We start from the raw sequence: 12,284 nt of genomic DNA on the forward strand, positions 1-12,284 counted from the left end.
GTGCTCAGCATCTGACCCTAAAGCAAAATATTTGTTTACACCCCAAAGTGTTGGGTTGCTGTTACACACCTGAACGTTTTATTGTGAAACTCATCAGTGATGTCTAACAAATCTGCCAACTGAATGTTTTATCTCAGGAAGAGAGAGAGCTATCATGCCTAGAGGTTGGGAGAGTTTAAAGGGTTTTGGTAACATCTAACAAGCCATCAGTAAGGCAGAGGTTGGTGCTTTAAGGAAAAGAACAAGGTGTTTTATGCTAATGGCTTTATACTTCTTTTTTTTTTCTGTCTGAGGCTTGGGTTTATGTTTGGAGCAAAGTAAATACAGCCTAGAAGAGATAAAATCTTAATCTCTGTGAAATTTAGTGTAGAATATAAACATTAATCCAACCTCTGTGACCTTACTAAAAATGAGTACTTGATCTGCTCCCACTGAAGTCAGTGGCAAAACTCTCGTTGACTTCAGTTGTTCAGGATCAGGGCTGTAACAAAGAGTAAAACCATGTGCTTGGACTATTGGACATTGTGCCTATTGCTCTTCTCATTGGGGGTTTGATTCAATGCTCCCTGGAGTGAAGGGGCAGATCCTCAGGTGGTTTAAATTGTCCTGGCTTTCATGGAGCTATGACAATTTACACCAGTTGAGGATCTGCCCCAATGAACTCCTTCAATAGACATTGGAGCAGACCCTGGTAGACAGATCCTTGTGTTAATGACAAAATCATGGAGGCATTTGCTACCCAAAATTTTAATTGTTGCAGGCACAGCTGCACATTTATTTTCGCTTTGCAGTGTCTTACCCTGCTGTTGTCAAGATGTGTCATTCAAATGGGATGTGACAGAAACAACGTGGCCTGATGGAAGCCACTCCTGCTGCAGGTAAAGTGATCTGGAAGAAATTTGAAAACAAGAAACATCTTTATATCTGCCCCCCGACTATAATTTGATGTAGCAACTAGCAAATCCTCAAACTGAATACAGGAGAGTAGGAACAGTGCAGGTATTAATATATCTGCTCTTCCCACAGATTGGCAAGCAGCCTAAATCCACTGCTACCTGAAATTATGCCAACCTGTTCGGCACATCTGAATTTAAAACTAATCGCTTATTTGCAATCAAAGCATCTACAAAGCTGATGCTTGTAATGGGTTTTATTACACTGCATTAAATATTGTTGTTGAAATTTGCATTTGCAATGGCCAATTAGTATATTTATTTATTAGAATTTAGTCATGCTATTTCTAGTAAATGAAATGCAGCACATAAGAACATAAATAGGACTATTAGCTACATTCCCCTCTTTCCTCTTTTATAGCCTTCATTATTTTTGCACAAATGCCAGGATTTTTTGTGTGTGTGTGAAAAATTAAGTTTGCATGAAGACTTGCCCGCTCTCCAAAGCTGTGATGACATTCAATTTGATTGCGAGTTACACCACATTAAAAAAGACGTTTTTCTGAGAGCAGCGGTTAAAACCCAGACGCCTACACTTATTTACATTTGCAATGCTTTTGCCATGTATATAGTGATACAGTGAACTACTTAGCTTGTGGAATGAAAATAACTTGCGTCTGTGTTAAATGTCAGAAGAAATTGTAGCACTGATTAATAAGTAAAGAATACATAATTAGAAAAAAAAAGTTGGTCCTTGCAAAACTGCTGTGTGACAAAATTGTCATTCATCCTTGCACATAATGAACAGATTGAAATAAATACAAGATGGGTCACATAATGAAATTTTGCTTAACCCTTTTTACTGGAGTATTCAGGTTTCAGAACAATATCACTTCTTACTATTTTACTTTAAATGAAGGATAGAATATTTCCATCATTACCTGGTTTATTAAGATCTGGTATGTGACCAAATATGTTCTGATTTGGCTCAAAATTATTGTTAATATGAATTAAATGTCATCTTAAATGCCTAGAAAATTTTTTTTAACTTAACCTTTGGACTTATTTTACTTTTTCCTCTTCTTCTCAGTCAGTTTGGATTAATTTAGGAGATCACAAATAAGAGAAAGTAGAGTGAGAAATGAGATGCACTAGAGACAGGAAGTTCAGATCCAGATTGGAAAATCCCCAAAGTTTAGATCCATGTTTTCTTTCAGTCCTCTCTCTAATTATAATACTTCACTTATATGGTGCTTTACATTTTGAGGATCTCAAAGTGCTTTAAAAATTTAACACTGTAATATTCTGGTGAGTTAAGGACTATTTTACCTATTTTTGTTAGATCTTTAAATTGAGGTCCTGATAGGTTAATCACTTGGAGTATGGAGCAAGCCTACATAAAAGGGCTTTTTTCTCCATGTGGAAACATTGTGGGCCTGAAGGGTGGAACCCTTAGCTCCAGTGGGCCAGGCTCTCTTGTACAGCAGGGCTGAGAACAGAGCACAGGGCATTATGGGGGAATGGCAGAAACAGTCCAAGGCTCCAGCCATTCTGGGTTTTGGCTCAGTTGATCCATCTTGTAAGTGTGCCCACTGACCACACCCATAATCTGCCCACAAGCCTTCTCTCAGCATAGAGGTGTGAAGATATTCTCTGTGGTGAGCAGGGGATGAAGAGGCCCTTCTGGAAGGGGTATCACCTGGTGCGGCTTCTGACCCCCGCCACCTGCAGGTTTAAAGCTATTTCTGGGCCTTTAGCTGGTGAGTAGACTATCCTATGATCTTACCCAGTGCCTGGGCTGAAGTCACACAACTACAGTGGATCGATGGCAGAGACCTGAATCTAGAAGTCTCTGCTCTAACCACTATACAATATTTCCTCCCCGTCTGCCTATATATCTTGGCCAGCATTTAAAATACCTCATATCCTTATTGAAAAGTGACTCTCCAAAGAGTTCCCCTTATTTCAGACTGACTGTCAAGGAACATTTGCATTCATTTAACACACTGGTGTGTCTGAATGGACATGATTGTTGGCCCAAAGGTGGGATAGATTTAATTTTGCCAGAAACAGTCTCTCCCTTTAGCTCATGTTAGCATGAGCCTATGAAGAGGTATTTACAAAGTAGCAGCCATACCCCACAATAATTCTATAAAATTCCAAAGGACTGAATTAACAGATGATTTTCCAGCGTGGTGTAGGTACTTCAAAATGAGCTGTCAATTTTACTGTCGACAAATGCCAGCTGTAAACTAAATAAAACATAAACTATTCAAACGATTGCGTAACTCCCTACAAGCAATTATGTGCATTCTTTGTGGAATCTACTTTGGTGCAAATACAGGGGTAGAAAATGTTGTTTTGTCAATGCCATTTCATTAATTAATTAACATTATTCATAAACACTTGTATACAGAGCCATACGTATTCATGGAATTTAAAGTGAGAATAAAGACATGGCTCTTTGTCCTGCAGAGTTTGCACTACTTGAAAATACTACAGTAATTACACACACAAGTCTGATGACATATTTGTAAATCTTAAGAAATCAAGTATCTGAAACCAACATATTTTGGGCAGTGTAGAAAATTTGCAGGATTGGGTACAAAGTTGTTAAGAAATGAAGTTTTAGCACATGAAGGAACATTGGATGTATCATAACAGAGCAGACCATTGGTCTTTCAAAGCTGGTATCTTGTTTCCAGTAGGGGCCAACATCTGATGCTTGAGCATCAGAGGAAAGTGAAAAACCCTTAATGCATTTAACCCAATTCTGCATTACCCCCCGTGGCTATCTGCAGTACCCTAAAGCACAATAATTGTTTACCTTTCTCTTAGCTTGCAAAACTACAAATGTTTTTAATAGTCATAACATTATCTATCCTTACAAATCAAAAAATTTGACTTGACATTTTTCAGTAGCAAATTCCATAGGCTGACTCTATGCTATATAAATTAGAATCAACAAAAGGAAATGCTAATTTAGACCTTAGTTTTAAATGTCTCTCTGTTCTTATATTATAAACCAAGATGAAAAAGGAAGGCCTAATCTGACTTCATCATAACCATCTTAATTTTAAATACCACAATAAATTCCCATGATCTCTTCTTCTCTCCTAGCTAAATAATCCCAATTCTTGAAATCTCTCAGCATGTTAGTCCCACTGTACCTTTAACTATCTATGTTGTCTTTATGTGAGCCAGTCACAATTATATTTTTTTTAAGGCAAACATAACTGGGCCCGGAAGTCCAAATGAAGGCATAGCATTTCTCAGCAGAATGTCATTATGGACCTGATCTTGAGAGATGCTGAACACCTGCAATTTCCTTTAGCGACACTACAGGATGTGGCCTTGTATTTTTGTATTACTTTCTATCTCTTTTTTAATTCACCCAAGCATTCTATTTACTTTTTAAATTGCTCTTCTACACAGCCTTCTCTGCTGTACAGGTATCTTTATTGATCTATTTATGACGACTCCTAACTCTTTCTCTTCCTAGGCTCAAGTAAATTCAGATCCCATGGCCCAGATCCAATGTATATTGAAGTCAGTTGTCAGGCTTTTGCTGACTTAACCAGGGCTTTGGTTCAGGGCCCATGAGCTTAGATGGGAAGGTTAAGCTACTTTTGCTCATGTGCCTTACACCACCCACATTTCTAAGCTGAACTGTGAGTGTGTGCCACTGGGAAGTGTAGTCCTTCATGTATGTTTAAATCTATCTGGAGTTTCTTCAGAGCCCTTCAGAGTTTTCCACTAACTGAAATTTCACCTAGAAAGATCAACAACTTGCTGCCTGCTTGCTCCTTGAAATCACCAATATATATGCTGGCCCTAATACCAATCCTAAGGCACCCACTCTGAACCTTTCTCCACTCTGAACCGTAGCCATTCATTACAACAGTCTTATTTCTAGCCATTTTAAAAAAAGTATTACAAAAAATTGCCCCTTATCCCATGATTTATTTATTTCCTTTTATACTAGGAATGGGCTCAAATCAAAAGCCCAGATCCAAACACACCTGAAATTTGGAGTCGTTTACTTCTGATTTGGATCTAAATTTTTAAGATGGGCCCTACCTCTGCTTAATATTCTTTTCGAGATATTATTAAAGAAGGATAAGGGACCCATTGTGCTATGTACTGCACAAACATAGTGAAAGACAGGATTTTTATTGCCCATGATTTGTAACCAGGTAGATTTCACCCCATGGCCGTCTTTATCCTGTCATGGTCTGTGCATGTTCTCTTCACTGTACAACTTTCCCTCACTCTCTACAATCTAAACTCTCTTTTCTTGTATAACATATACTCAGGGATCACCATATCCTATCAGTTTTTACTGGCCCACCCCTTTTCTGAGCTATCAGTTCTGATGATCTCCTCTTGACAAGCTCAGGCACCATAAGTAACACAAAACTTACAAGATGGCAACTTCCCCTGGCAGCCATAGATAAGCTCAGGATTGTATGTGCTGAATGTTTTGAAATCTGTCCAGTAGAACACTAGTACTAAGCAAAAATAATATATTGACCAGTCAGCTGTACAAAGAGAATTCTACAGAATTTTAACCAGATTTCAGAGTCTTTGCAAAGGGTTTATGCAAGTCGTTCATATATGAAGGCAGCCCTGGGTTTAAGCATTTGTTAGATATATTTCATTAATAAATAAGGGATGGTCTAGACAGTATTTGGTCCTGCCATGTGGGCAGGGGACTGGACTCGATGACCTCTCGAGGTCCCTTCCAGTCCTAGAATCTATGAATCTATGAATAAATGCATATATATTGTACACATATACAGAGATATAGCCTATAATATATCTGGCCTGATTCATCCCTGTGTTAATCTAGATTTACCACCAGTGAGTTGCACCAGCATAAAACCAGAGCAATGCAGTGGTGAATTAAACCCACTACACACACACTAATATGCAGATCTAATGACTGTAAACAGAAAGTGTGGGGCATTATGAGATTTCAATGTGTTCATAGTATAAGCAGTATTTTAGGTAACTATTGTACATATTTTAGTCCATCGTGTAAACAAGTGTATCATCATATTTGTTGGTGGGTAGAATTACAATCTATAAAGAAATTAGGAGAGCAAAAAGAGTAAAATCTCTTAAGTATATGAGGTCTCCTCCTCCCCAAACTATAAAATAATTTTGCTTCAGATGTAAAGGCAGATTACCTCATGACAGTTGGCTTGTAAATGTATTAAATGGACAGAGGCATAGTGAGTGTCCTTCAAGATGAATTTCTTGTCATCTTTTCTTGTGAAAAGAGGTTTATCCCATCCCTTCAAAATCTGTAGGGTATCCTATTTTTTAGTCTCAAAAATATATTTGGCTTTCTTTGAAGATGAATAAAACTGAGATGCTATTATATTCAGTTCCTACTTTGCAGCATCCAGAATTTCCTTTGCTATTAATATGCCAGAGAAACAGATTTCTTTGATTTTTTTAGTTTAGAAGATCAAAAGCTGTCAGAAATTGTTTCAAAAGAAAAATAAATCTTTGAGAAGTTGGATTTGAAATAATGAGTCTCCAGCATGTTGCACATACAGTACTTAGAACTGTTTAATGGTAGATGTTGTTATAATTGTTGTGTTTGTCTCTTTACTATCACCATTCACTTAGATGATATATAAATTTTATTCCCCCCCCTTTTCTGCAGGTATGTTATTATACAACAGGATATGAATGATGTATTTTGCAACTTCTAGCAAATATCTCCCCAGGTAAAGGAAAATAGGCCCAGTTTGGAGGGATGAGGAGAGGAGCAATACAGCTCTAGATTAATAGGGGGGAAAAAAATCTTCTGAAATGCAGTTTGAAAACTAAACAGATTTTTCAAACCATTGACATGCAAGTTTAGTTTTGCCCTAATATCAAAGCTTATTTTATATTTCATCATTGATATTTTGGAGATAAAGGAAGCATCGAGCTGCAAGAGAGAGAGGAAATGGCTCCTTTTTATTTTCTGTTTTTGCTATGAAAGGTCCCTGGCCCGAGCAATGCATTTCATTGATGGTAATCTTCGCACCAGTCTCATGTGTGTTAAGACTGCAACAGATATTGCATTCTGTGTGCATACAATATGCCTGACATACCATAGATCCATATGTGCTGTAGAACTTGGATGCATGGTATCTTTAGAGTCTGTCTGGATTAACCTCCTCAAGAAACATGGTCCGAAAATAGCTGTGCTGTAATGACTGAAAAACAGGTAATAAAAAAAAAGAAGGGGGAGACTAAAACAAGAGGATTAAATATTGATAAATGTTAGACCTTTTTGGAAACAGCCTTGAATTTGTATTGGTTAGCATGCAGCTAAACATCAAAATGTTATTGGGGCTTTCAATTTTTTCAGTGTTAAAGCTTTAAACCAATTTTAAATGTACAACCCAGCTCTAACTGTGCCACATTTACAACTGAATATTGGGGACAACATACGTTTATTCATGATCAAGGACATTTATAATTGTTATGCTGGCAAATAAATAAGTCAAAGACTTTTTTTGGCAGGGAGGGGGCGGGAGAGAATATACTTTTAATTCCAAATTAAAATATTTAGTGCCTTATAAAGCAGTTGCTATTTAAACTGCCAATAATGTTTAACATGAATTTACTCACCACTGCCTATCCTCATACTGTATAATTTATAACACTAAGCCCTTTCAATACTCCAAAATGCCAGATAAACTTTTCTCATTTGCTCTTAATTTGGTCACGCAGGATAATACCAACATCTGAAGGCTCTTTAAACTGCTTTTTAAAATGCATTCCTGAAAGCACCACCAATGCCACCTCTGCTCCTTGTCATCTTCCATAATTATTTCCAATCCAAAGCGGTCCTTAATGCGCTTATTAATCTGGCATTCTCCTCAGTGTGAAGCACATTCAGCTCTATTAATTTTTAAAAACCCTTTTTTATAGGGGACTGCAGATGCTTGGCTATTACTGAAAAGCTATTAGAAGTTAACACCTTTCTCTCCCCAGAGACTGGCATCATCCTATGCCTCTAAATGCCACCCTATTTTACATTATCAGCTGCTAAGACTAAGTATTAGAGAATTTTTTTTTTTTTTTTACTTCTGAACTGTTAATGCTATTATTAGCTAATGGCAGAGTTCTGCATAGCGTATAGATACATACACTCTCTGTGTATGTCTACAGCATATAGGTTTTTATTTATCAGTCTCTGAACAATAATGGCTCTCACTCCTTCCACTCACTAGAAGGGAATGCTCAGGTGAGCTGTGCTGACCTTACTCCGAAGAGTGAAGATTATTTATGGTTTTTCTCAATGTGTATATTACATTCATGCCAATTTTTATAAGAGGAAAAAAGTGAAGAGACTGAAGTTGTCTATCAACCCACAAACTGATGTATATTCGGAAGATTATTTCTTATAGAAATGGACCATGGCTTTGTCTCCATTGATCTGTGAACCTCCTCTGAAGGACTGGGAGTTAAAGGCATGTTAAAAATATTATAGAACACTATTTCTAAGATGGAAGCAAATATTGGGAATGGTCTTTCTTAAAAAAGCTTCAGATCTGGGCTATTCATTTCTCAGTCTAATGGCTGTTGTGCAAGTAGGACAATCCCCAATTCAATCCCAAGCATTGGCTGTTGTGTTCCTGGTTACGGGGAGTTCCTTAAATCCAAGCCTTATGGTATTATAGCTAGATGTGCCTATGAGCAAAACCCTGTGTATTCTATGATTGTGGCAGTGGAATTTGCCATGAAATCCATTCTTTGCCTCAGAACTGTGCTCCAGAATCTCAGCTTTCATTTAAAAAAATGTTTTGTTTCTAGTCCTCATGATGGTGAAGAAAATGTTAAAACTATGAACCGTCTATTAAACCGATAAGACAAGAGACAGTCTCCCGCCCCCCCCCACCCCCAGGAAGACCTTGCGTCTATAGGGAGCGGGTTGGCTCAAGGTATTGGTAATGCCTTTGCATCTAGATCACTGTTTTGAATGCAGTCCAGGACAGTGACAGAAAGTCATTACGCTCTGGTAGCTATTTTGTGACCTATGGGAAATGAGCACTGATAGTCTCAGTCCAATTCCTAGTGGACAGCTTTTCACATTATTAAAAGCAAACCAAAATTGCCACCATTGATACTAAATGGGCCCTCTGATGAGTATCCTAGGAGACGGCAGGTGTTGAACTGGCATGGAGCCTGTCTGTTAGACATGTCCCGAGCTGGGCACTCTTGCTGCCAGTGTTGCATCAGTTCTGTAGATAAATAGGGCAAATTGGAGCTTGACCTTAATGGGACAGCCAAGGATTTTTCTCTTGACACAGGTCAATCCTTGGGTGGCCTAGGGGCAGTGTACGTAGCTCTAAGCCACCTTGGATATGGGGCATGCCAGGGAGCAGAGGCAGAGAAAAGTTTATAGAGCACTGCCTGATCCTCAGCTAGTGCAGCAGTTGCACAGGAGTGAAGCAGCTGGTGTACACAGCCTAGGATCAGTGTAATGGAAAAGTGGTATAGAAACACCTTTAGAGTCCTAGAATATCAGGGTTGGAAAGGATCTCAGGAGGTCATCTAGCCCAACCCCCTGCTCAAAGCAGGACCAGTCCCCAGATAGATTTTTGCCCCAGCTCCCTGAATGGCCCCCTCAAGGATTAAACTCACAACCCTGGGTTTAGTAGGCCAATGCTCAAACCACTGAACTATCCATTTCATCTACTCTCTTCAGCTGCACCAAATTTAAACTCAATGCAGCGGACGCCTGAGTTCCCCAGTCTCCAGGGCTGTCAAATCTGGTACTTTTCATGAGCACCAAATTCCTTATGAAACATACCTATATGTTCTGGGGCACCCGGTATAAATCTGAACATCCATTCTTAAAAAGATTGGTTGAAAACCACAATGTATCTGGCTTTACACTTTGGCATGGCGTTGGGCTCAAACTTCTGAGTATAAGCTCACCTTTTACTTAGTTAGTTACAAGATATTGATGCAGAATCCAAGGGGCTGATTTGTCTACTCACAGGTTCATAAAGCGTGTCACTGTGTTCAAACAACTATGCTGGAATGAAAAATGGACGCAACGACACTAGAGAAAATTATGATTACATTATACCTTTAAAACATTGTTGTTGTGACACAAAATGACAAAGCTGGGACACTCCGACCTGAGCTAATGTCATTTAGTAGAAAAAGCCATAAGGAATGCTGGCTGCATTAACTGTGCATTTCCTGGCAATTTTTAATTTGTATGACAAAGCTAAGCATGAGCCTGAATTTCTTGAGCACTTTAGCCCAATTCTGGGTGCTCGAGAAATGTAGTATTAAGACTAACTTTTTTTCTCCCTTTTTCTCCCTCTTAAATTTAGGAAAAAAGCTTTCTTAGAAAGTTACAAAATAAGAGTTTAGATTCATTTAACCCTCTAAGATAAGTAGGAGCCCCACCTCATATTAAGAAATAATATCTATTGCACAATGTTATTAATTATCCAGAGAGTAGAATGACTCTTCTGAAGAGTAGATAATGATGCAATGTCACTTTTTAAAAATTCATATTAATTTATTCAATAGACATAAACTGCTCCCTCAAAGTCATTTCAGTCCATCCTATAATTGCTCGTTTAGTAAACATGTTTTCTGTAGAAATACTTCCTATTTATTTACCAATGTATGCAGCCCCCCATCACAAGGTATTTGGGTTTCTGTATAAAAGTTACCCCCATAAGTATAATAAATCTAGTCCCACTCTCCTATAAAAATACCTCAGCCAACCTGCCAATAAAGAAAATGGAAAACTAAAAAGATTCATAGGAATAGAAATATCCAGAATAGAAAGCCCTTTCATGGACTCCTGAAGACAGTTACAAAGGGATTCGGGCAGATATATGAAGGAAAAAGGGTGAGAGATAGACCTCAACTGAGAAGTGTCTGCCCCCAGCCTGGTCCAGGTAGGACCTTGGGGTGGAAAGCAGAAACAACGCAACAGATATCAGCTGTTTTGGACACACATAGAAGTACCTGAGATGTAGATTTTTAAGGGCATTATAAATCATCAGCAAGGTGTTGCATTGAATCCTCTGGTTTACCAGCAACCAGTGTGGATTAAAGAAGGAAGCTTCCTATTTGTGTATTTAATGTTTCCATCCTGGACATAGTATTTTGCACTTGTCTTTATTGAATTTCATCCTGTTGATTTAATAAGAACTGACTCCTTTAGGAGCCATTAGATACATCCTCCCAGTTTCACAGCAAATCTTTGACAATTGCTCTTTGAGCACAGTTTTTCAACCAGTTGTGCACCCATCTTATAGTAATTTCTTCTAGATCATGTTTCCCTAGCTTGCTGATGAGAATGTCATGTAGGGCTGTGTCAAAAACCTGACTAAAATCAATATATATCGCATCTACTGCTTCCCCCCATCCGTTAGGCCAGTAACCCTGTCAAAGAAGCAAATTAGATTGGTCTGGTATGATTCAAACTTGACACATCTATGTTGGCTAATTGTACTTATCTATCCTAGAAACAGTGAGGTCTTGAATGACTATGGCGAGGTCCTGGCTGGAGAGAAAAGGGCTGACTGTCCTGAGAACAAGAGATAGGAATGGCCATTCTGCAGAACGGTTACACAACAACTCTTCCATGCTCTGAGAGCAACCCACAAAGTGCAGATCAACCCCATGAGTGGCATCCTCACTCCCCTAAGCAAAGAGGGTGAATGAGCCATCTGAATTCCCCCAAATTCTTCCCTCGATCGCCAAGAAGTACTTCATTTATTCTCATCCAGGATGAGATAAACTCAAATTATAAAACTTTTTAGAAAAAAAATGACTCAGCCGCCACAATAGATGGCAACTGTAAAACTCCAAAAAGTAGGCCTGTTACTAATTTTTATATATTATTTGTTAAGCACCTAGAGCCTGCTCAACCCTGTGCAAGATACAGGCCCGCATCCATCCCCTGGTCCACCTAAGCCTTTTAGCCACCTTCATGCTCTTTTTAACAACAGGCCAGCCAGAGGCATGAACTACAGCAGCCTCAAGTCTGCTTTAACTCACGTTCAGGTGCCCATGTCTCCAAGGCACTGTCAGAGCAGCAGAGAATTACTGAAACACAAGGATATTTCCAGACATTCTATTCTCCCAGTCATCCCCACTGAGCCATGGTAGATTGGGAGGGTTGTGGCCTAGTAGATACTTCTGCACAATGATTCTGGCTTTCTAATGAAAGCTCCAGCACAGTAATGAAGTTCAGGTTGAAAAAATCATTAACCCCAACAAATTTGGGGTGGCTTTGTACTGATTAAAATGTTTGCCCAATCCTATTAAACACTGAACAAACATAGTAATTCAAATGTTGGGTATTTCTGCTGTTAGTGAAGGCACTTTCCCCTCTCCAAAGGT

This window comes from Terrapene carolina, unplaced genomic scaffold, assembly GCF_002925995.2.
Source record: "Terrapene carolina triunguis isolate 2854851 unplaced genomic scaffold, T_m_triunguis-2.0 Scaffold95, whole genome shotgun sequence".
Lineage (NCBI taxonomy): Eukaryota > Metazoa > Chordata > Testudines > Emydidae > Terrapene > Terrapene triunguis.